Source organism: Nycticebus coucang, chromosome 15 (genome assembly GCF_027406575.1).
Source record: "Nycticebus coucang isolate mNycCou1 chromosome 15, mNycCou1.pri, whole genome shotgun sequence".
NCBI classification, from domain to species: Eukaryota; Metazoa; Chordata; class Mammalia; order Primates; family Lorisidae; genus Nycticebus; species Nycticebus coucang.
Window position 1 is genome coordinate 10062914 of NC_069794.1, and position 25418 is coordinate 10088331.

Genomic DNA, 25418 nt, shown 5'->3' on the forward strand with positions numbered 1-25418 from the left:
CAGGAGGCAGGGGAAACATGCAAGGAACCAGGAGGACAGTGTTGCATATAGAGGTGTTGCATGAATAAACAAGTAACAGCTGGCTCAGTGGCTGAGCACCCCCAAACCATTATCAGCATCTCTTGGCTGAGACACAATCCATTACTAGGAGGGAGGAGGAAACTTTTCTTAAAAAAATGTATTTGGTGGCCTATGTTTGGTGGAATATCATAGGGCTATGGCTTAAGGTTGTGCCCGAGGCGGCTGAAGCTTCCGTAGTTGCCAGGAAAAAGAGCCGCGAGCTCTCCTTACTTATGCTGCAGGTTCGGGGACATAGCTTGGTGCCAAGAACCTGCTCTAGACTTTCTGATTAGCTTGCACAATATTCGCCACCGCGATCACCTTTACCGAAGTAAAAGCGGCCCCCTCCTTCGCGGCCCGCTCCTCGTCAGCCCCCGCCTCCCTCTCGCGTCTAGCTCTCGCTGACCCAGTGTTAACTCATCCCCCCGCCAGCCTCTGACACATCCTGCCACCGGGGAGACTTGAGCAGGGTTTATGCCCGGAGGGAACCCCAGACTAAGACAAGCCCAGCCCCTCCGATATATGTGGTTTAACCCCCCCGCCCTTTGAAAAGCGGAGTTAAAACCCTTTCCTCCGGGTCCCACCAGGGGACGAGCCAGGCCGTAGGTCCCAGCTTGAAGCCTCCTGGTGATCCACCGCCCCGGTTCCAAAGGGCTCCAACAGGGAAACTTGCAGTACATTACATAAGAAATGCAAATGCAGGTGATTTGGGGAGTCGGATCCCAGGGGTTCACTTCCTCGCCTCTCAGACCGAGGCGCCTAGGGGCCGCCGCGGAGCTGTGGGCGAGCGACCCAGGGGACAAGGCCGGAGGGCTGCATGGTGGCGGCAGCGCGGGCGCCGGCGAGGAGGTGGGGCGCTGCCTCTCCCGGAACCGCGCTCGCTGGCAGCTGGGGGTGTGTGGCGTCCCCTGGCTCGGTTCAGGGTCGCCAGGGACCGGGGGCCGAGTGTTTGTGTCTGGGGCTGCGTTTGAAGGAGGGGGCGGGGGGACCGGTCGTCCTGCAGTGACAGCCTGGGCGCTGGAGGCTCCTGACGCTGGCACTGCGGTGCCGTAGATCACGGCTCTCCGCGGCCGCCCTGACACTCCGGGCTCGGCCGGGGCCGCACTGGCACCCAGAGCCCTGGCGGCCGCTGGGCAGCAAGTGGCTGCTGCCTCCCAGCCTCCGAACCGTGCAAATGCAGCCTAGCCAGGGTGGCGCGCTCCGAGGGGCTGCCGCCTGTGCGAGCCGCGGGAGGCACGCGAGGAGGTGTGGGTGGGCGGGGATGGAGGCAGTGGGTGTGGAGGCTGAGCACCCTTTGTGGCCATCACTTCTGCAGCAGGAGGGAAACTGCGAGTTGTTAGACCGTCCAAAAGGGCAGAAGCTCGTGTGCTCAGGCGGAAAATGTGGCCTCCAGCTGGGACTTTGGGGTGTCAGTTTGAGGCTCTGGGAGCAGAGCAGCCTCTGGCTGCAGTGGGCCCTGTGCGCTGTTCTGGAGTCCCCATCCTCAAGTTCTAGCTCCTACACCCTTTCCACTCACTCTCACTTTCCTCCTCCTTCTCCTGTCCTTTTACCCTTCTCTCTCCTTAACTCCTCAGCGCTTAGCAACTCTGAAAGAATACCATCAGCCTGAGAATTACCTAAGGGGAAAGCAGAGCTGTCACCTTACCATGCACGTTTCTAATTCAGCTGTGAGATGTGCCCCAAACCCTGGCAGCAAATCTAACATTTGCTGACGCTTTGTTCATACAAAACCAACCCATTATCTGCAACACTAACTCACAACCTAATCTGAGACCCCTTTTGCAAGACTTCCCCAAAGTGGGACAAACCAAGCCTCATGCGTGAGGAGGGGTTACCGCCTCACACAGTAAAAATAATGGGTTTTGGGGCAGCGCCTGTGGCTCAAGGAGTAGGGCGCCGGCCCATATACCGGGGGTGGCAGGTTCGAACCCAGCCCCTGCCAAAACTGTCCCCCACCCCAAAAAAGCATTCTTTTTTCCTTCGATGAAGAGACTTAACTCCATCCTGAAAAAAAAAAAATACTGTAAAAGCATTTTTTTTAGATGCTACCATTTAATTGTCTGGGGATCTTGAAGCCAGTCCTTCTATAGTCCTGGAGAGTGGGGAGTAATTCAGGGAGGAACGTTAAGTTCCTTTACAGGACTTTGTGGAGTTATTTTGTTTGTTTGTTTTTGGTAAATAATTTTACTGGAAACACTAATTTCTCCCTATACACGAATCAAGTTCTGTTTATTACCTCTCCCCCACCCCACCCACTTTCATCTCTGTGGAATAGTTTTTTCTTTCCTTTTAAGGCGTTTCAGAATGTGTTAATCAAATGACTATTTTTAGAGCAATTTATTTTGCAGCTTACAAATGCTAAAAGTACTTGGGTGTGAATTAATAGGTTAACTCAAAGTGTGTCTAACAACATCACCAACTATTCTAACAGGATAATTTAGTTTTAGATTGCTAGGGATTAGAGTTCCAACTTGGGAGTTAGAACATTTAGTAGATTTTTAAAAAATAGGACATTAATGTGTCACACTATATAAAAGTCTCACCTTCTAAAAGTTTTTACCTGTTAAACGAGGCTCAAACTTATGCCTTCCCATTCTCTTTCAGCCTTGTACTTAGTGAGTTCCATTCTCCTTCTGCTATTAACATGAAGTTGAAAATCATTTGCAGGTTTTTGATCCCAAGATAGCAGTATGACTAAGAAGTTAATTGGGTAATTAAAATTTAAAAAAGGACTAAAATCCTCTTAACTGTTACAATCTAAAAGAACAGATCAGCTACTATCTGTTTATCTTCTACCTAAGAAGAGGACAATTAACTGCTTTCAAACTAAGAAACTTGGCAGAAAACATGTATCAGTGAATTTCATATAAAGCACTTTGTAGTATTTCAGAGATAAATATTAGATTTACTTTTCTTCCCAGTCTTTGCAAGTTATGAAATAATTTACTGATTATTCCCTATTCTTTAAACTGTCAACAAGTGTGAGTAGTTTGATCCAGAGTTCCTGCTATACAATCCTGTTGGTGTAAAAATAAGCAGATAATAGAGTTGTGAATCTAAGGGCAAAGTTATTTATCTACCCCAAAATTTTTAATTACCTTCAGAGTACTTAAATGAGAGGTGTTAATTTGTTTTATTGTAAAATTTAACTGGAGAAGAACAAGAAAAAAGTATTTGCACAATATATGCTTTTAAAAATAAATCGCAATAACTTAAAAGTCCTGGATATAAAGTAAATTTAGTATCTTCACAAAAAACACCCAGTATCTCACAACTATTGTTAGAGAACACACACACACACACACACACACACATACTCACCTGCTTAAATGTCCTACTTTCCTAGCAGAGCAATAGCTATGAATTTAGAATAAATGTTACCTGCTTCAACTTTCACTGCATGAGTCATGCAAGGTGACTGTATTTTAGGCATATCATTAAATAGGGAATACTAAGTCCAAGAGACTTATTTTGCCTGGAGGAGGCTTTATATGTTTCTTTAAACCAGCATGATGGTTTGGGCTGACCAATGTATATATAACAGGCTGGTTTGGGAAGTAATCTAGGTCACTGCACTTTAAAAGAAGGTACTAAAGAAAGAAGTGTGGTTGAACACAGGAAGAAGTCAGGCAGTGCCTGTGGCTCAGTGGGTAGGGTGCCGGCTCCATATACTGAGGGTGGTGGGTTCGAACCCGGCCCCAGCCAGCTAAAACAGCAGTGGGGACTGCAACAAAAAATAGCCGGGCTTTGTAGCGGGCGCCTGTAGTCCCAGGTACTTGGGAGGCTGAGGCAAGAGAATCGCTTAAGCCCAGGAGTTGGAGCTCGCTGTGAGCTGTGATGCCATGGCACTCTACCAAGGGTGATAAAGTGAGACTCTGTCTCAAAAAAATGGAAGAAGTAAAGGTAAATACTAAGGTCATGGCATTGATGACTCTTCAGATAGCTAATATAAAATAAAGGAAACCATAGACCTGCACATATATACATGCATGGAACCTCCACACAGGATACCCCCAAACTTCAAGCTTTGATAGCATTTTGGAAAGCATGGATTTTAAGGTATGTAGTAAACTGTAATAGAAGGTAATTTTATTGATTAGGAGTGTTAGTGGAGTAGAAAGTGACAGTACCAAGCGGATCCCCTGGCCTACACCTAGGTCTTCAGAGCACATTGAGTGTCTTTTTCCAAGCTCTCTCTCTGTGTCATGTAACTTTTGATATGTAACAAGCAGGGTTTGCTAGGACCCGGTATCACTTTCTATTTCCTGCTTGTTTGTCTGCTTTTCTGCTCTGCTTTTGTGTTTAACTAAGTTGCTTTAGGTGCCAAAATCACCTGATATGCTGCTGTTACTCATTTAAATATAAGTTGTTTTTTAAAGCTACTTGCTTTACATCTAGGGCTGTCATGGTGTTTTGAAGTGAGAAAATGGGGAGAGAGGGAAGAAAAAAGAGAGTTAGCGCTTTTACTCCTTCTCTTTCTTGGCTTGCCGACTCACCCTGTGTTGCTGTAGAGCTGGGTGAGCCACAAATAGGCCACAATCTCTGCATTTCTAACCATTGAACGTATGTCAAGTGAAGACACCCAATTCAGACTGTATGGCTGGAGCACCAGACAGGTGTAAGGTGCTTATTCTTTGAACATACTTGGCTTTAGGGTGGGATTCAATGTAGTTGGGCTTGGAATCCATCCAGGAAGCTTTCGTTACTGAGGTAGCAAAATGAGTTTTATAAAGCAGTGCTACTCTGTGAACCAAAAGATGGCATTTTAGACAGGCTTCCAAATACCGACTTGTTGGGAGAGTGGAATTTTCTTCTTTGAAATTTGTATTCAAGTTAATAAAATTCAATGAATGATAAATTAAACTTAGTTTTAACAATGAAGATGACTGGCTGTATATAGCCTGTTCTCTTCATAGACAGGATCTGTAACAGAAAATTTGTTCAAATGATGTATTGCTTTCTGTAGGTGCTAAAGCTAGTTTCTTATTATACTTCACATTCCTCACAATGAACCATTCCTTTAAAATGTTTGAACCCAGTCTTCCATGTTTTAGCAATACAAACATTGGAGACTTTTGTGAAGTGTTTTTATACATATGGTAACAAGGACAACAACCAATGTTTTCACTCCTTTGCACATTTTGGCATCATACCTCACTCAAATTGACTCATAAGTTTTCTATAAATACCATGTAGATGTCTCAAAATGGAAGCATTTATTTAAAATAGTTCCTTTTGCCTTAAGGAGAAACAGTTGGGACGTTGAACAGTATAGCAGAGGCTCCTCTATTCAGTTTTAAACAACTCATTGCACTGAACCTTCATTTTTAATAAAATCTTGAGCCCAACCCAGTACCACCGCCTGCAATGACAGGGAAATACCAATTGACACATTCACCTGTCCAATCCAGGGGTCCTCAAACTACGGCCCGTGGGCCACATGAGGTGGTATGACTGTATTTGTTCCCGTTTTGTTTTTTTTTTACTTCAAAATAAGATATGTGCACTGTGCATAGGAATTTGTTCATAGTTGTTTTATTAAACTATAGTCTGGCCCTCCAACAGTCTGAGGGACAGTGAACTGGCCCCGTTTAAAAAGTTTGAGGACCTCTGCGTGGTGTGCCTCAGGATTTTAGTTTGTGAATCATATACCAGATTTAGTTATGCCATGAAACTGGGCACTGAAAAGCGTGGAATTTTATGGAGACTTTCAGTTCTTCCACATACCTTTAGAGATACAATGTTTTTTGCTTTGCTGCTTTTGAAGGGCCAACTACAGGGTATATTCTTATTTTTTTCTTGCATATTTCTCCAGTAGTTATGTACTATTTTTTTTTTTTACGTTGGCTAGAATATAAAAGGTAGGCTGATGAATGAATGGGAACAAAGGCAAGAATTTTTAGGAACTTCCTAAACATAAAAAGCAAAAAAGGAAGAACACCACAGATGTATTTTATAGGGAACACCTAAATTTTTGTTTGTTTCATCTACTGAAATCATTGAAGAAAGGTACCCAACTGCTAGGAACTACTGCCTTTATCACTGTCTCCTGATACATATTCTGTATATGGCACATTGTGGGCTTTTAATCCATTTTGAGAAAATGAGTATTAAAAAATAGGTGACTCTGAAAAGGTGACCTATGGGACTATAACTTGCAGGATCATACATTTGACTAGGTTCTCTTAACAGTTACTCCTTTCTGACAGCATCAACCAAGAATTTGGCTTCTAAGTGATAAAAAAGTGGCTTTAATGTCCTGCTCATTCACAATGGGGAATCCAGAAACTGTTGGCCTATGTTTTATATATTCTCTCTAAATCTCAAAACTTGAGGCCTGTCGTCTATTCTTCATACCTCAGCCTTCCACAAAAATAACAAGCTCAAAAGCCAATCCCATTGTCTCCTTCTGTCGCTCTGGGCCTTAAAATAGCAAATGTTAGGCCACCTAATACTACTAGACTCATGTCTGGTAGGGCCTTTTCGTTTTCTTTTCTGATCTTTTAATATTCTTCTCCTCAAAAAGGAACCCGTTCAGCAAAACAGTTGGGTAAATTGTTCTTCTTCTGAAGAGCTCTTGTCTCAGAACGTGGACAGGGACATCGCTTGAGGCAAGTTTGTGTTCTTGAGGGGACTTCAAATTCCACTTGCTTTGCCAGGAGCCTTCCTTCATATTTTGTTCCTTCGCGGTTTCAAACGCAGTCCTCTTCTAACTTGGCAGCTCCCTGCAATTGCATCAAGCACAGTGATTTATTTCCTTTCTTCCTTTTTGGAGCCCCTTAAAAAGCTGGGGGATGCTGGGCCGCGGTGGCTTCGGGCTGAGAGGCACGAGTTTCTGTCAAGGATGAGAAAGTTTGTCTGAGCTCTGGTTCCCAGAGAAGTGTGTCATTATTCGTCTTCCGCACAGCCGGGCGCGGGCCAACACCGCAGCTGTCCGGCTTCCAGGTGTCCAGACCCTGGGGATGTGGCTGAGGCTGGCCTCCGATTCAGGATTCCTTTGGGCCTGAAAAGGGGGTAAGGAAGCAGGAGGCGCGAGGCCGGAGTCCCAGGCCCAGCCGTGGCCCTGCGCTCGCGGGGGCCGCCACCAGCGCGCCCTCTGCCTCCGCGCACCGAGTGATCCGCTACGCACTGCGGCGGAAGCGGCCCGTTGGAGCCACCGTAGCGCGGGAGTTTCCGTTGCCACGGAGACGACCTCTGACCCTAGGGGTGTCGGGGCTTCGCAACCCGCGCTGCCGTTGCTACGGAAACCACAGCGGCCGGAAACCGCGATGCTGGAGCAAAGTGGCCGGCACGGTGGCCGGGCCGGAATCCGAGCCCCTCGCGCCCGGCCAGGGGCCAGGACAGTGGGCGGCCGGCGCGAACGCTGGCGGGGCGCGTGATTGCGGCCACTCGCCGGCGGAGGGGCCGGGAAAGCCACAGGTGGCTCTGCCTCTGCCCGCTGCGCTCCTGAGCGTCAGCCCTGACCCCAGAACCCCCTTAGGAGAAAGGGGAATGGCGGGAGGGAGGAGCTGGGGTTGCGGGAGATTTTGCTCAACTCAGGAGTGGGAGAGGATGAGTCGATTTCTGATCTCATTTAGCTGCTGGGAGACCCGGGACGGGTTCCTGAAGCTTCCTGGGCCCCACTCTCCTCAGCTGTTGTGAGCAAGGTATCGATTAGGACGATGTCAGGTCAGCCCCGGCTCTACCCGTCCAGGTTCCTGTGACTTCTTCCCGCCGCTGGGTTCTAAATGAACTCCCACTCCCTGTATCTCTCTGCCTATGTTGACTGTAAGTGTAAATTGTATTCTAAAAGCAGAGATCCTCAAAGACGGGGAGGGAACGACCTTGGGGAGCAACCTGCTGCCTTTGCGGGTGTGTCAGTTTCTTCTCAGTGCAGAAAATGACCGTTCAGAGAGCTACCTTTGGAATTGTCCTCACAAACACAGGTAGCAACTTTGAGCTTTGGATGAAGAAATACATTTTACTCGTGACACTACGAAGAGCTCTTCACACATTTTATAGAGTTGTGTGGTTGGTGCTGAAATAGATGACATTTCATTATATCTGTTGCATTTCCCAGATGGCTTTTTCCTAAAGACTTCTAAGCATTTGGGAGGGGGTGTCTACACTGCCTTGTTTTCCTTCTGTCAATTTTGTATTATGAAAAAAAGTCACTTAAACGTTTTAAATTCTTTTTTTTTTTAAACCTCACTTGTAAATGAAGTTGACAAAGATTTTTTTTCCATCTGAAATTTATGAAGTATTTCTTTTAGGTCCATGTGCTCTTCATCACCTGAGTAGTGACTATCATCTCCCTCTTTTACGCAATATAACACTGAGGAAGTGCTACTGTGTTCTAATGGCTGATTAATGTCAGAGATACAGGGGTGGAGGACAGTTTTTCCTTAAGGAATTTGCAGGAGACATAAGGCTGAGATAAGTTGTGGTGATGTGATTATGTGCTATGAGTAGACAAGGTGTTACAGGGCCAAAGAAGAGGGCACAGAAGGCTTTCTGGAGGGAATAAAACTCAGACTGAGACACGAAGAATGACTAGGAGTTAGCCAAGTGGTTAGGTTGTCAAGGAAAAAAGCATTCTTTAGGCTTTGAGGGTGTCAGGGAGTGTGGTGTGCACTTGGAATATCGAAGCCAGCTCAGGAATAGGAGGGTGTTAGTAGGGAGGGGCACGCGGTGGGTGTGCAAGGTAGTCAAGAACAGATCATGTGCTCTGTTTTGTGACATGGTCACATTTACCCTTTAGACAACTGCTACTGCCACAATATGGAAAAGAGCTTTGAGCAGGGCAAGACTGAAGGTAGCAAGTACATGGAGAAAGCAACTGAAGCAGTGAGAAGTTGTGAAGTCCAAAATAAGGCAGTGACAGGTGCGAGGCAGGAAGTGGAAGCCGTCTATCTGCATTTGCGAAGGAATTTGGAGGAGTCCAGAATTTTCTGACTTCAGCTTTTTTATTTGGACAGCTCCTGTTGAACTAGTCCTGTGGCCATTTGCTAACAGAACATGCCCATCTTCTTGAAACCTGGAGTAAAAACTTGGCTGTCTCCAAACTGTTCATATTGAGGGGCTGAGCTTTTAACAGCAAGCAGGAAACTTTGACACACTTCTCTTTCTAGATTAAAATTTAAATATGCAGTTCTGGGAGCATTGCTCTGGGATAAAAAGAGTTCATTTTCTTCATTTCGAACCTGAAAATCCTTAGGAATGGGGAAAAGGCTTTGTAATAAAGTAAGTCAAAGTGATTATATGCAATTCTTTGTCTGGCAGATGTTTTTGGTTTAGTTTGAGGAATCAAGTAGTGCAATTAAAAGCCACGTTTTCAGATTAACTATTTAGGTCTGCCAAGAATAAAGAGGACGCATGAACTTCATTGAATTTACATAAGTGTGTGCACCTATAGTATATCCCTTGGGGGAGGGGTTCTTCTACAAATGGAACTTTACCCTGGAAGTGAGAACAGTGTAACCTAAAATTGTATTCTCATAAATTCGAAAAAATAAAAAAATACTCAAAAAAATGTGTGCGCCTCTTCGCATGGATTCTGGGCAACTCTGACCCCTTGCTTTCTGCTGTAGCACATTTGCCATCACTGAGAATTTATTTATTTATTTTTGTCTCATTCTTCCTGTATTTGTACTGTCCTACTCTAGATTTTGTCCTTTTACTTAATTTCTTTAGTTCTATCTTTCAAAAGTTTTGTCATCAAGTTATTCAGGTAAGATCAGGATTAGTGTTCAACTGGATTTTCAACTTTTACATGTAACAGGAAAATATGCAAAAAGTAACAATGCATTTCTCAGAAGATAAATGCGACATCTGTGTGAACATCAACTACTTACCCAAAGTGGCATTTATTTGACTTTATGTTTTTCTTTTTGTATTTCAGATTAGCATGTGAAACAACTGTGTTGTGGATCTGTTGCTTTATAAGATTATGTAATTGTTTTTGAGCTATTATAGATAAGTATTCCACCTAATTTTCCCATAGATAAATGTACATTAAACTTACTAGATTTTTAAAAACATATTACTCATTTGCCTTAACAGAAATATGCTGAATTATTTTGAATCCTGTCTTATAATTAGCTAAGCTCTAAGTCAGTAATAATAACTCATCTTTAGAGAATGCTTTCTATATCGTAGGCACTGTATATTACCTAATTTAATCTTCGGAGCCACAGGTAGGAACTTCCATATACTTGTGTTAATTATTGTGAAGCCAAAGCATGAAAAGGTGAAGGAAGTTGTGGGAGAGTACCTAGCTAGTAATCGAGATATCTGAGTATAAAGCCAAGTAATTCTAAGTGCAGAATGCACACTCTTAAATTCCTATGTTACCGTTGCTTCATTAAAAAGGATGTTCAACAGTGTGAAAGTGACTAGTATTTGTCTAAGTGTTTTTGTGTATTATTCTGTCCTGAAACTAAAAGGGACTGCAACAAATTCAGTGTTTAGGCATCTGGAATTTTTAATGCTTTTTTATTGAGTTATAATTTACATACATTAACATGCATAGTTCTTAACTTTACAGTTTGATGTATTCTGCCAGTTGAGTGCATCCTTGTAACCACTCCATTAATCAAGTTATAGAACATTCCCATTATCACTGCTCTCACCCCCAATTTCCTACATTTCCATTCAACTACTACTTAGGCCCCCTTTAGGAGGGGGCCACCATTCTGATTTCTCTCACCTTGGTTTGGCCTGTAATAGAAAGTCATGCCATTAAATCACAAAGTCTTCACACTTGAGAGTTTGCTTCTATTCACTCAATATATTTTTCTTGAGATTCACGTCATTGAAGTGTAAAATTTGATGTTGTAGCATCTATTTTATTTTGTAAACTAAAAACTCCTGATTGAACAGACTGACTGTTAGTTAACATACACAATTTGTCAGGAAATATCAAGATCTCAGAACGTAGCTAGCTTGCTAGCCTGTAGCAGTTACATAGATGCTGGCAGAAGACAGGAGACTCCTGGATGAAAGTTAAAGGAGTTTATTACAGCATGAGGTTCATGTTTCCATCAGTTCCCCCTACCTCCCAGATCCCTTGGGCAATGCTGGATGGCCCAGGTATGTTTGCCCACAGCGAATTTGTGTAACAGCTGAGGTTCTCTGACTATGGGAAATTCCTAATCTTTTAAGGGGTTTCTAGCAAAGCTGCCTAATCTTTGCTCTGCAGGGATCCTTATCTTAATTCTGGTCAGGAAACGAATCTGTCTTCTAACTCAGAGAAAGGCTCTATCTCTAGATAACCAGGTTGTTTGGTATAAAAATAATTGGCAAAGATAGTCTGATGCAAAAGCTGTTGTAAGACAGGCAAAATGGCATGAGTAGGTTCTCATTTAAACCTATTTCTACAAGGTAATTCTTCCTTTTTTATTAATATAGCCATTTTTACTGTTCTAATGATGCACTTAGTCTTTAGAAAAATATGTCATTTACAAATTATCTTAAAAGGGATCCTGAGGTTTTGAGAAGATAGACAATATACACACCTGTATGATTAACTTTAGCATTTATTAAACAACTAATTTGTGGTATGTTACATGTTCTCACATTCTATAAGGATTTGGTCCTTGACTCATAAGTACTTCATCTACGTGTATGGAGAACATTAGATCTGAGAAAGAGTCTGCTGGAAGACTCATTTAGGGTAAGAGGGGAAGAAAGGGAAATCTTTCAGACTACTGTGACCTGGGGTGGATTCCTATGCATGATTCAGTTGGTTGGCAGCGAGATAAGGATACTCCTGGCAAGGAGAGAAATGTGAGTGAAAGTCAAAGGCTGGAATTATTTCTGGGTAGAGTAGAAGGTACATGATTGGGGATTTGTGGGAAAGTTGATGGGATCATATTTTGGAGGATTATTAGTGACATTGTATTTTGGAGTCTAAAAGCCTGGCAGAGGAGTTAGCCTAGAAGTGGTGAAAATCAGTTAACTAGAAAACCTTTCCAGAGAGGGGAGTGACATGCTTGGAATTGCTCAAGTACAGTTGGGAGGTGTACTGGGAGGCAGGAGAGATTTTTGTAATAAAAAAGCAATCAAATGAAAATGTCCTTTTGTCAGTTGGACATGGGAAACAGGAGCTTAGATGAAAGGATGGTTTTGGGTATGGAACATAGAAATTGCTTGGTAATTTGGAAGAAATAAAGACATATGTCAAGAAATTGTGGACCAGGAAGGGACATCTTCCTTGGAACTTGGAAATAAAGGTGAAATAAAGGGTGTAAAGGAGAGATGGGGGAGTCACTGTGGGAGTTTTGTGGGGGAGTGGCCTCTCCCCCCTCTTTGAAGACACAGATGATCTGTTGAGAATGTGAGTCAGGAAATAAGCTCTCAGCTGCCCTTCAGGATGTTGACCATTACATGTAGTTGATACTCGGAAGGCCATGTATTATACATTGTCTTGTATGATTTGAGCTCACTTCCCAGTTTCACTTTTCTTATAAAATCTGAAGATACTTCACTAGCCCTGATGCCTTTATTGGCTTTCTAAGTAAGCAGAGAATGGCTTTTGCTGCTTTCAGGGTGTAGTACCATCCAACCAGCTTTGTAGTACTTATGTTATTTCCCTGCAAGATAATGTGTTCTAATGAAACAGCACAACCAAGAAGAACTCACACTGCTACAGGCTGTTTGGATATAAGGAACTTAAGAATTTGGATGACTTTTTTTTTTTCCTACAAGAATTCTAATGTGTGCTCTGGGTCTACAATTGCTATATGTTTTAGTGACCTTGATCATTGCTTAGTGGAGTAATGTGTTAAGGAACCATTTGCCAAAAAGCACAGGCTTTTGTAAGTGAATTTTGGTTTCTTATTCTTTTCTGTTACAAAATCTGAGCTGTGTTTCAGAGGGTTAGTATCTATCTTCTGGATGTTTTAATGTTTAAGAATGCCACAAAATTTATAAAATGATATTCTAAGGAAGGTAACTTTTGTTAAAACAAGAGTAATTAAATTATTAATGGCTGTTCACGTTTAACAAAAATGTAACTAGAAATGTCTTCTTTGATTTAGAGCTAGGGTCCTCATTAGAGACCACAATTTACAAGACCAACATTTATAGAACCAAAAGCACAATCCGTATAAGAAGATGGAAGAGGTTCATTTTGGGTGGTGATAACAGTAGTACACATACTGTGGTGGGAGTAAGCTGGCATCAAATCCTGAATTCTGTCATTTCAGTGGGTGAGTGAATAGTGATTTAATCCAACTTTTTTCAAATTAGGGTAAAGGTGTTAGGTATCTGTATGATACTAAATACTAGAGCACTAATTAAAGGGTCTGAATGTTTTGCATTAGCATAGCTTTGAGTAAAAAAAATGAAATGTATACCCTTTGCACACAAAGATTCCACTTTAGAATCATGGTCCAGTGTGTGTCATGTGGACACATACACACTTTCCTTCCTGGTTTTGCTGGTATCCACTAACTTGTATTTGGGGAGCCTAAGGAGAGCAAGTTAGGGTCATTCGGTTCACTCTGTAACTTTTAACCTTCCTCTCAATTTTGTTATCCAAAGCAGGAGACATTATTTCTATGCATCTTGATAACAGTGTTTGCTTAATTATGATTTTCCTTTCAGTGTTACAGTTTCAATGTAAGACAAATCTTTGCCCAATTTTAAATGCATTCTGTAGGCTGGGCGCCCACAGCTCAGTGAATAGGGTGCTGACCACATACACCAAGGCTGGTGGGTTCAAGGCCAGCCTGGACCTGCTAAATAACAATAACAGCTGCAACCAAAAAAATAGCTGGGCTTTGTGGCAGGCACCTGTAGTCCTAACTACTTGGGAGGCTGAGGCAAGAGAATTGCTTAAGCCCAAGAATTTGAGGTTGCTGTGAGCTCTGACACCGTGGCACTCTACCCAGGGCAACATAGTGAGACTCTGCCTCAAAAAAAAAAAAAAAATGCATCCTTTCGGCCAATAGAAGTGGGTCATACCTGTCATCCTAGCATTCTGGGAGGCTGAAGTGGGAGGATTGCTTGAGCTCAGGAGTTAGAGACCAGCCTGAGCACGGGTGACACCCTGTCTTTATGAAAAATAGAAAAAAAATAGCTGGGTACTGTGGTGGGCAATTGTAGTCCCAGTTACTTTTGATAGGAGCTATTCTTAATCTCTATTCACTTCAGAATTACAAGAAAAATAAGGAAAACAATAGAAGTATGTTATGGTAATAAATATCCTATTATAGGTGTAAGGAACTTCGAATATTGAATGAAAGTGATTTTTTTTTTTTTGGTAATATAATTGCTAAGTCATGGAAAAAGCCCAAGTGCCCATCGATCCACGAATGGATTAATAAATTGTGGTATATGTACACCATGGAATATTATGCAGCCTTAAAGAAAGATGGAGACTTTACCTCTTTCATGTTTACGTGGATGGAGCTGGAACATATTCTTCTTAGTAAAGTATCTCAAGAATGGAAGAAAAAGTATCCAATGTACTCAGCCCTACTATGAAACTAATTTATGGCTTTCGTATGAAAGCTATAACCCAGTTATAACCTAAGAATAAGGGGAAAGGGGAGAGGGAAGGGAGGGGAGGGGAAGGGGGAGGATGGGCGGAGGGAGGGTGATTGGTGGGATTGCACCTGCGGTGCATCTTACAAGGGTACATGTGAAACTTAGTAAATGTAGAATATAAATGTCTTAACACAATAGCTAAGAAAATGCCAGGAAGGCTATGTTAACCAGTGTGATGAAAATGTGTCAAACGGTCTATAAAACCAGTGTATGGTGCCCCATGATTGCATTAATGTACACAGCTATGATTTAATAAAAAAAAAAAAGAAAAAATATACATTGCTTTTATTTCCTAATTACTGGATTATATTATGGCAAAATACTATTTTTTAAGGTGCTAAATAGAGATTTTTCACAGGTTTAAATCGTGGTTTAAGTTTTTCCAAATTTAAGAGTGAACATTAATTAAGTTGAATGTATTTATGGGTTGTGTGTATGAGAGCGAGACATTTAGTTTGTAGCCAAATCTTAAGTGTGCACTTACCCTGTATGTTGACCATTAGAATCTTGCTCTCAAGAAGGCATCCAGGCACTGTTCATATTTACGGTAATTTGAAAACAGAAAGAGCTCAGAAGTAGAATAGGTTCAGTATAAAGATAATTAATATATCTTGTTTTTAATCTTGTGATTTTGAAATTAAAAAATATTTAATATTTGTATAAATTCATTTAGTGGCTTTCAAGGGGTTTTTGTTGAGATTATTTTAAATTAAAGTTTAGGCATTGTGTTCTACAGCATTGTGGGATATAATTGCCAAACAAGAAATTTTTAAATGTATCTATTTCCTACATGGAGTTTACTAGTTAGGTATCTTGGTTATTGGTATGTATGGATTGGTACAGTATAACCAGAACTTTAAACTCCTCACAATAAGTAGACCATATAGATAACTTAGAAGTAAGAATCAAAATCTCCAAATACGTGATAAACTGAAGTCACACTATTGGTTCTTCAATGGCACAGTATTGTCTGATGCCATGATTTCTCTGGATACTTGCAGGTATTAGATGAGAAGCAGAAAATAAGATGCAAAGGGAAGGGGGAATGGAGAATGACTGCCAGACCACGGCAACCACCAACGTAGTTTCTATTTCTCACAGATTTTCTTATTCTTGATATTTCATGTAAGCAAAATCATTTCTTATGTGGCTTCTTTCACTTAGCATAACGTTTTCCAGGTTCGAACATCTATCAGCGTTTCATTCTGTTTTATTACTGTACTGCATTCTACTGTATGTTTACCATATTTTGTCCATTCTTTAGTTGAAGCACATTTGGATTATTTCCATTTTTTCCTAATATAAATAATTCTACGGTAAGCATTTGTGTATAAATTTTTACATAGACATATGTTTCCATTATCTTGGGTTTGTAAGTAGCAGTGAAATTTCAAGGATCAGATGATAATCTATGCTTCACATTTTAAGGGGCAGCCAAACTTTTTACTATAGCATCTGTACTATTTTACATTTCCCGCAGTAATACATGGGGTTCTAATTTCTCCACATCCTTGTAACACTTGCTATCATTTTTTGATTACAGTCACTCTGGTTGTATGTCGTTGTAGTTTTGGTTTACATTTCCCTAATGACTAATGTTATTAAATATCTTATAAGTGCTTATTGCCCATATGTGAGCTCTGGCCTTGCCCGTGGAAAAATGTCTATGTAAATCATTTGCCTATTTTTAATTGGGTTCTTTATCATTTTATTTTTGAGTTATAAGAGTCCTTTATGTATTCTGGATACAAGTTTTTAAGTATATGATTTACAAGTATTTTCTTTCATTCTGGGGATAATTTATTCACTTTCTTGATGCTGTCCCTTAAAGCACAAAGTTCTTAATTTTACTGAAGTCCAGTTTATCAGTTTATTCTTTTGCAAACATATTTGGTGTTATACCAAATAAATCATTTCCTGACTCAGATGATGAAGACTTAGTCCTAAGCTTTCTTCTGGAAGTTTCAGCCCTTATGTTTAGGTTATACCATCTATTGGAATTTATTTATACCGTCCAACTTCATTCTTCTGCCTATGGACATCTAATTTTTCAAGGAACGTTTATTGAAAAATATCATGACATAAATTTTGTTTTGAATTAAAATAAAACCAAAAGATATTTTTTACCATTCTTAATTTGTTTTACTAAAGAACAATCTAAAAATATTATGGTATTTCAAAGAAGTGAAACTATTGTAGGGATACTGTGGGAATTTTTAACAACAATATAGATTTCCTTTTACTGTAGTTTAGCCTCAGGTTGTCCAATCATTCATTTTTGTTTTCCTGTTCTCACGTTGGAAGAAGAAAGAGTTATCTTGGGCCACATATTAAAAATGTGAACCCTAGGGTGGCTACTGTAGGTCAAAGGAGTAGGGTGCTGGCCCATATACCAATGATGGGTTCAAACCTGGCCCTGGCCAAAAAAAACAAATTCTGAAAGTAATTTTGTGGTAATTGGATACCACAAATAAGCAAAACAGGCCTCAAATAATCTGCATGCATCCTTTGGGCCACAGGCTGGGCACTACTGGTAGAAGAACTTAAAAAAAATTAAACTAATACTCTTATGAAATGTATCAGCACTTTCACAAATTAATGCCCTCACGGAACTAGAACATCTAAGTTCATTAAGCCTGCTATCACAAAATACTTTAGCCTGGGTATTTATAGATAACATAAATTAATTTCTCATGGTTCTGGAGGCTGTGAAGTCCAAAATCAAGGTACCAGCAGATTCAGTGTCTGGTGAGGGCTCACTCACTGCTTCAAAGATGGTGTTACACCTTCCCATAGACGAAGGGAAGAACAAGCTCCTTTTAGCCTCTTTTATGAGGGCACTAATCCCATTCCTGACAGTAGAGCCCTCATGAACTATTCATTTCTTAAAGGCTCTGCCTCTTAATACTATTACATTGAGGATTAGGTCTCAATAGGAATTTTTGGGGAACACAAGCATTCTGACAATAGCAAATACTTAGACTGTGTGCAGATAACAGAGCAAACAAATTTTATATACTGATGGTCCTTCACAATAGTTTGACTTTATGGCCTGAAATCAACACATGTTCAATAGAAAACATACTCTGACCACTCACACAACCATTCTGTTTTTCACTTTCAATAAAGTATTCAATTGAGATAGTCAACACTGTATTATAAAATAGGCTGTGTGTTAGATTTTGCCCAACTATAGGCAAATCTGAGTGTTCTGAGCACATTTATGGTAGGCTAGAGTAAGGTATGATGTTTGTTAGGCATTTTTGATTCATGATATTTTCAGTTTATGCATCTATATTATCTTTGATTCAAAAATTGCTCTGATTTTTCTTATCTGTTTATTTTCAAAGCATGGGCTTTTAATATATTTAATTTGTCTACTTAGTTTTATAGTAAATGTAATGAGAGTCAGGAATAACTGTGAAATATAAATTAGGCTTTCTATATTTAAATTTATTTTGGTTCACTTATTAAATTTTCTCTTACAAAACTTAAATATTCTTTGATATAAATGTCATCTAAAGCTGTAACAGAACAACCTTTCCTCCTTCAGCTTACTGTGCTTTGCTGAACAAATAAAAAACCTCAAATGAAAAACAAAAACACAAAAAATAAAAACAAAACAAAACTCCCCCCCATACCACCTTATTATTCTATAGATTAAAGCCCTGTCATTGTAAATAGGTAGCACCTTTCCTAAGGCAATTAGGCATTCTCAAGGTTAATGATCTGAGGAAAGTTGCAGATATGAAGTTGAACCCCCAAAATGGGAGGTAATAGGGAGTTAACCCTGAAATAACAGGTAAAGAAACTTTATGCTTTTTTAATACTTCTCTTGAGTTAGGATATTTAGGTTGCTAGATATTGGGAATTTTGGGCAGGTTGGAAAATGAAATGGGAGGCAGTCACATACTGAAATTTTAACTAGAAACAAACTGCATATTAGTTTATCTAGTTCTATGAGATTCGGTGTTGATTTCTGTTGTATTATACACAAATACTGTATTTAGTTATCTTGCTTTTAAATATTTTAGCCTTGCCTTGGCTATTTTCTAGGGAATTGAGAGAAGGGAAATTTACCTTTTCTTGAAGCAAAGTATTAAATTCAGAGTGGTGCCAATATTCCCTCTTTTGAAACCTTCATTAGTGAGATACCCAAAGGGGAAGATGAATCTTAGGAAGCAAGAATAGGGCTACCCGAGGCCTAGCTGGCTTTTGAGTGAAAATTTGGGAGGATCCTGGATTTATTTTCTTAAGGATTATGGCATTTTTTATCTCCAAAGTAAATTTTTTGTTTTATGATATAAAAATTTCTTTTCATTTATCTTGCCAGAAAAGAGTACAATTATGTAAGATGACTTTTGCTTTACCTTTCTAACTTATTTGTTAGACAAATAAGCAAATCCAGCCTCAAACACTAGAACAGGTTAGAATTATTAACACTGAACACATTCGTTTGATTTTTTTCCTTTTTATTAAGTCATATACACGTAGATCATGAATACATTTATGCATTTATGGGGTACAATGTGTTAATTTTTTATACAATTTGGAATTCTTACACCAAACTAATGGCTAATAGCTTTTACCTCATTTACTCAATTATTGTGTTAAGACATTTATGTTCTATACTTGATAGATTGGACCTGTACCCTTGCAATACGCTTCATAGGTGTGGTCCCACTGTTTACCCTCCCTCTATCAAACCTCCCCTCCCTTCCCATCCCCCTCCTCTTCCCTTCTTCATCCTGGGCTATAGTTGTGATTCATCTTTCTTATGAAAGTGTAAATGATTATAAATTGGTTTCATAGTAGTACTGAATACATTGGAGAAACTTTACTAAGAAGAACATTTTCCATCTCCATCCATGTAAACATAAAGGAGTAAAGTCTCCATCTTTTTTTAATGCTGCATAGTATTCCCTGGTGTACATATACCACAATTTATTAATCCATTCATGGGTTAATGGCCACTTGGGCTTCTTCCATGACTTGGCAATTATGAATTGAGCTGCAATGAACAATCTGGTGCAAATTTATTTATTGCAAGGTGACTTTTGGTCTTTTGGATATACACCTAGTAGAGGAATTGCAGGATCAAATGGCAGGTGAACAAGTGATCCCATTTCATTGTGAGCAAGAGACTTGAACAGAAGCTTGTCTGAAGAAGACAGGCGCATGGTCTACAGACACATGAAAAAATGCTCATCATCTTTAATCATCAGAGAAATGCAAATCAAAACCACTTTGAGATATCATCTAACTCCAGTAAGATCTCCAAACTACAGATATTAGTGTGGATGTGGAGAAAAGGGAACACTTCTGCACTGCTGGTGGGAATGCAAGCTAATACGTTCCTTTTGGAAAGAAGTTTGGAAAACACTCAGGGATCTAAAAGTAGCTTGTTGTTGATGTTCTTTTTGCCTTACTCTGTGTGCACATTTAACATTGAGAATCATAGTAAATGTTGACCATTGAATTCTCGTTCTTTTTCTCTTTCTCTGTATGTGTGTGTGTATAAATCCTCTCCACATTACCTAGGCATATAAGTAGATAAAACAGAAAATCAAGTATGGAGTTGTCTCCTTGCCGTTTCTTTATCTTCAATGTTAGACATACTGCTTGACACCAGGTGGACTTGCTGAATGAATGTATCAGAGTTAGCACTGATTTCTTTGAAAATAACCGTATTTTTCTAATGCCCTTAATTTACATACCTTCAACCTGAAATTTCAAGTAGCACTCTAAGTACAAATAATCACTTTAGCAGAGGTTTTTGATGATGCTGTTATAATGTTAAAAATAAAATATTTAAAAATTGGAATTTGATTTGCCTGGGCATTACCCTTTAATAGAAAATGTCCTTTAGGACAAATGAAAAATTTCAATCTTTTATGTCCTCCTCCATGTTCCAGCTGGAAGTTTTAGTACAATTCCAGACAGAGGAATGTCCCCCTTTTAGACTTGTGATGGTCAAAGTGTCTCTACTCCTGTTGCTCTAGAGGACTAGTTTCATGTGACCCCGTGTAGAGGCCACTGAATGCCTGTGTTCTTATTGTTTTCCTTTGGTAATACTTTTACATAGTTATTTTTATTATTAAAAAAAGACAGTAGTATATGAACTGTGGAGTTAGAGATTAAAATCCTAGCTGTAATTTCTCTGTGTCTTTATTTTTGGTAATACAGGGAGAACACTTCCTCCATCTATTTGTGGTTAGTACATGGATATGTATGTAATACACTTAATGCAGCACCTAGCTCACGGATGTTGGTATATTTCTTCTTTCTTCCCCATATCCTCCCCAGAAACAATACTTCTTTCCTACATTCTTTGGTAAGTGATCGGTGCTAAAATGAATATTTTAAATTAATTTAGTATTTTAAAAGTTTTACCTATAGCTAGTTCTATAGGGTTCATAAATACATTTTTTTTAGTTGTAAAGATGTTATTGTTTTTTTTAACTCTTTATTAAATTGTCACTGTGTACATTAATGCATTTATGGGGTACAGGGTGCTGATTTGATATACAAGGTGGAATGCTTACATCTAACTGATTAATAAAATCGTCTCCTTGCTTACTTATCTGAGGGCAGGGGAGATGGGAGGCCAGAAGGAGGGAAGGGATTTGATTGTTTTGGAGTAGTCTTAGCTTCACAGTGAAATTGAGAAGAGGGTACAGGACATTCCTTGCCCCACATGCACTGCCTCCCCCATAATCAATGTCCCATAGCAGAGAGGCACCATCTTCCAGCAGATGAACTGATACTTACACGTTATCATCCCACAGTCCACAGTTTATATTAGGGTTCCCTTTTGGTGTTACACATTCCATGGCTTCGGACAAATGTATAATGTATCTACCATTACAGTATCATGCAGAGTACTTTCACTGGTCTGAAAATCCTTGTGCTTTTTAAAACTGTGTCCAAATAAAGGTTGAAGGTAGACATATTTAGAGGAAGCCTTGGTCTCTACTAATTTCTTTTTTTACTTTATAGGACAAATCAGCAAATTACTTGTAAACCTTTAGGACCCAAAGGAGCCTAGAACATTTGTCTTTTGCCTGCATTGGGACTGGCTGCAAACAGATAGTTTTGAAATCCTTATATTATTCTTGAGCTTTCAATGAATGTTTTCAAATATCTGTGCCAGAATATTAGAACATCTGTTTTTCCTGTATGTATGGTAGAGTGTCAGTCATGTGTACCAAATAAATATTTTGAAATATTTCTAGGCATTTATGGTATGTCCTTCACTTCATTTTAATTATTGTCTTCCTTAATGGCTTACACCCAACAATAATTTTCTCAAAAACTTTGAGGCAAACTTTACTGGTCATTCTCATTCTCTGATGCTTTTTACCTGAGTTATAAGTGAGTGAGGCACATACTTCTGCTAAGTATTACTTTGTTTTCTTGGATCTAAAGAAATCTCGTTTGCCACTTTGAATTCTTTATTTTGCTGTTGGTTTTTTATTTCCTTTCAACCCTCCACTTTACAAAGTATTTCAGTCAGTTTTGCTATTCATGATACTGCTCATACCTGAACGTTATAAGTAGTGTGTGTTCTGTCTTTTTAATAACATACATTAGTCATGAAAAGTTTATCCCTTTCCTTTATTCTTATTTGATTCTTCTGGTCTCTGTCATTCATGTATTCTCCTGGAGGGGGGGCGGGGGAAGTAACCTAGATATTTGAAGTCTAGCTTATTTGCCTCTTTCAAGCTCCTTGTAGGAAATGCTATGGGCTCCGCAAGTGAGCATCCGTCTTGGGTGGCAGAGAGATTGGACCCAATGAGTTCACTTCTCACTCCAGGCATTAGATGAGTGGAGCTCACCTTTCTCACAGGTCGCCCCACTGGGCTTGAGATGGGCACTTATTGCTCGATAGTTACAATGAGTAACAGACTTCTGTCTTTGGAGTACCTTTGGAAAGCGCACAATTCCAATGTGCTCAGAAAATAGAGAACTTGCAAGTGAAAATGAACTGATTCAAAATGTCAATCAACTGATTAAATAATTGACTTCCTGTTGAATATGTAATATACCAGGAGCAGTAAAGTTTCACTTAAATTTACTTCATATTTCCTTGAATATTTACTTTATTTATTTAGAATTATATGGAATTATGTACTGGTGGCTATGGGTGAGAAGCAATATCTTTAAGAGAGTCGTAGACCTGGCTGTTGTTTCTACGACTGAGAAGAGAGGCCCACGCTGAATAAAGCCATGGTACCACCATCAGGATGTGGCTGACAATTGAAAACTTGGGGAATGCCTTAGGACACGGGGGGAGGGGGCGAGAGAAAAGGGAGCACAAAACAAGGTCTTTTCAGACTCTAATAGTTAATGAAATCATAATCCCAGACAGGCATTTTTATTGATTTATTCCTTAAAATAAAGCTGATTTATTCCTTAATATCTGAATATCAATGTGAGAGATGGACTCTGGAAACTAAAGTTTCATAATTAATAGATTTTTTTTTCATTTTCAGATTTGAACCCAAGAAAGGAGATACATTTAAAGAAAAAATACATTAGTAGTACATCCTGTTCGTTGGTTACGATTTTTGTTTTCGTATATATAGTTTTTAATTTGTTATTGATCTTTTTATGGTGTAAGGTGGAAAAAACCCCCAAGGCAAATGGCTTTCTTTTTTTTTTTTTTTTTGTAGAGACAGAGTCTCACTTTATCACCCTTGGTAGAGTGCCGTGGCATCACAGCTCACAGCAACCTCCAGCTCTTGGGCTTAGGCGATTCTCTTATCTCAGCCTCATGAGTAGCTGGGACTACAGGCACCCGACACAACGCCTGGCTTTTTGTTGTTGTTGTTGTTGTTGTTGTTGTTGTTACAGTTTGGCTGGGACTGGGTTTGAACCTGCCACCCTCAGTATATGGGGCCGGCACCCTACTCACTGAGCCACAGGTACCGCCCGCAAATGGCTTTCATTGACATTTTATTTGCTGATTTGAAATTGGGCTTTCTTTTTTTTTTTTGCAGTTTTTATTTGGCCAGGGCTGGGTTTGAACCTGCCACCTTCGGCATATGGAGCTGGTGCCCTACTCCATTGAACCACAGGCACTGCCCAAGTTGGACTTTCTTGAAACCAGGAATTGGTTATTCTGGATGGAAAGAAACCGGGTTAAGGTCTTTTTTGTTGTTGTTTTACACTACTAAACTATTAGGGTGATTTATTATGCAGTGACAGAAACTGGAACATCAAACAATTTTAAGTGACTGGGATCTAATTAAACAAACATGGAAAAACTTTAGAACTTTGTAAAGGATAAAATAGCAAGCTGCACAATGAAATGTCCAGCAGGTTGCCATTTGGGACGCACATACAGAATCCCAGACATATACTGTGATGATACCACTTCTACATCAACATTTAGAAAAAAAAGTGTCAGAATATACCCTAAACACAAGACATCTTAAACTGCTATTTTCCCTGGCAGTAGAGGAGGGGAAGATGATGTTGGGCACTTCCTCAAGCTGGTGAACTCCTCATCACCTATCCCTTTTAAGAACCACTTCTTGAGGCTGGGCGCGGTGGCGCATGCTTATAATCCTAGCACTCTGGGAGGCTGAGGCTGGTGGATTATTTGAGCTCACAAGTTCAAGACCAGAGTGAGCTAGAACAAGACCCCATCTTACTAAAAATAAGAAAACTGAGGCAAGTGGATTGCTTGAGCCCAAGAGTTGGAGGTTGCTGTGAGCTAGGATGACACCATGGCAGTCTACCCGGGGCAGTAGCTTGAGACTCAAAATAAAGTATCTTGTCTGAAAAAAAAATCACTTCTTGATTTCTTACCAGTGTTTAAATCAATAGAATAATTAGTTTCTAGTTTATTTCATAGATTTCTACTGTAATAAGAAAGTTCTTATCTTGCATTTTTTTTTTTTTTGAGACAGAGTTTCACTTTGTTGCCCTCGGTAAAGTGCTGTAAGGTCATAGCTCACAGCAACCTCAAACTCTTGGGTTCAAGTGATTCTTTTTTTTTTTTTTACATCACTTTGTTGCTTTCAGTGGAGTGCTGTGGGGTCATTGCTCATAGCAACCTCAAACTCTTGGGCTTAAATGATTCTCTTGCCTCGGCCTTCCAAGTAGCTGGGATTACAAGCGCCTGCCACAACGCCCAGCTATGTTTTGGTTATAGTTGTCATTGTGGTTTGGCAGGCCTGGGCTGGGTTTGAGACAGAGTCTCACTATGTCATCCTGGGTAGAGTGCTGTGGTGTCACAGCTCACAGCAACCTCTAACTCTTGGGTTTAAGCGATTCTCTTGCCTCAGCCTCCCAAGTAGCTAGGACTACAGGCACCTGCCACAACACTTGGCTATTTTTGTTGTTGCAGTTGATCATCGTTGTTTTAGCTGGCCAGGGCCAGGTTTGAACCCACCAGCCTGGGTGTATGTGGCCGGTGCCCTACCCACTTAGCTATGGGCGCTGTCCTGTGTGAATGTCTTAACATTACTGCAGTTTGGAGAACATAGTCCTAAAATAGAAACTCAAGTTTATCCTTAAAAATGTAGTTTTCCACACAAGCAGTCTTATTTTCTGAATTTCGAGTATTATGATCCTTCACTTAGAAGGTGGGTTTTATATGACAAAATTATTTTTATTACTATTATTATTTATAAAGTCTTGCCTGGTCTTTTACCTCATTATCATTGAATAATTACAAGTTGTGTCGAGCAGCTGAATTTCCAGTCATTAATATGCTCCAAAGGCTTTATCTTCAGCTGAAACATTTTATTGTTTGCATCACACTGTATGCTGGCTTTGAATCACTGCTGTGATTCATACACTAAGCTAGAATTAGG

The 25418-nt window shown here is 40.0% G+C and overlaps 1 protein-coding gene across 1 annotated transcript in view; it reads left to right on the plus strand.

Moving 5' to 3' along the window:
- Positions 1-25418, plus strand: part of FGF14 (fibroblast growth factor 14) — a 675946-nt gene that overhangs the window by 1051 nt on the left and 649477 nt on the right. The window lies entirely within an intron of this gene.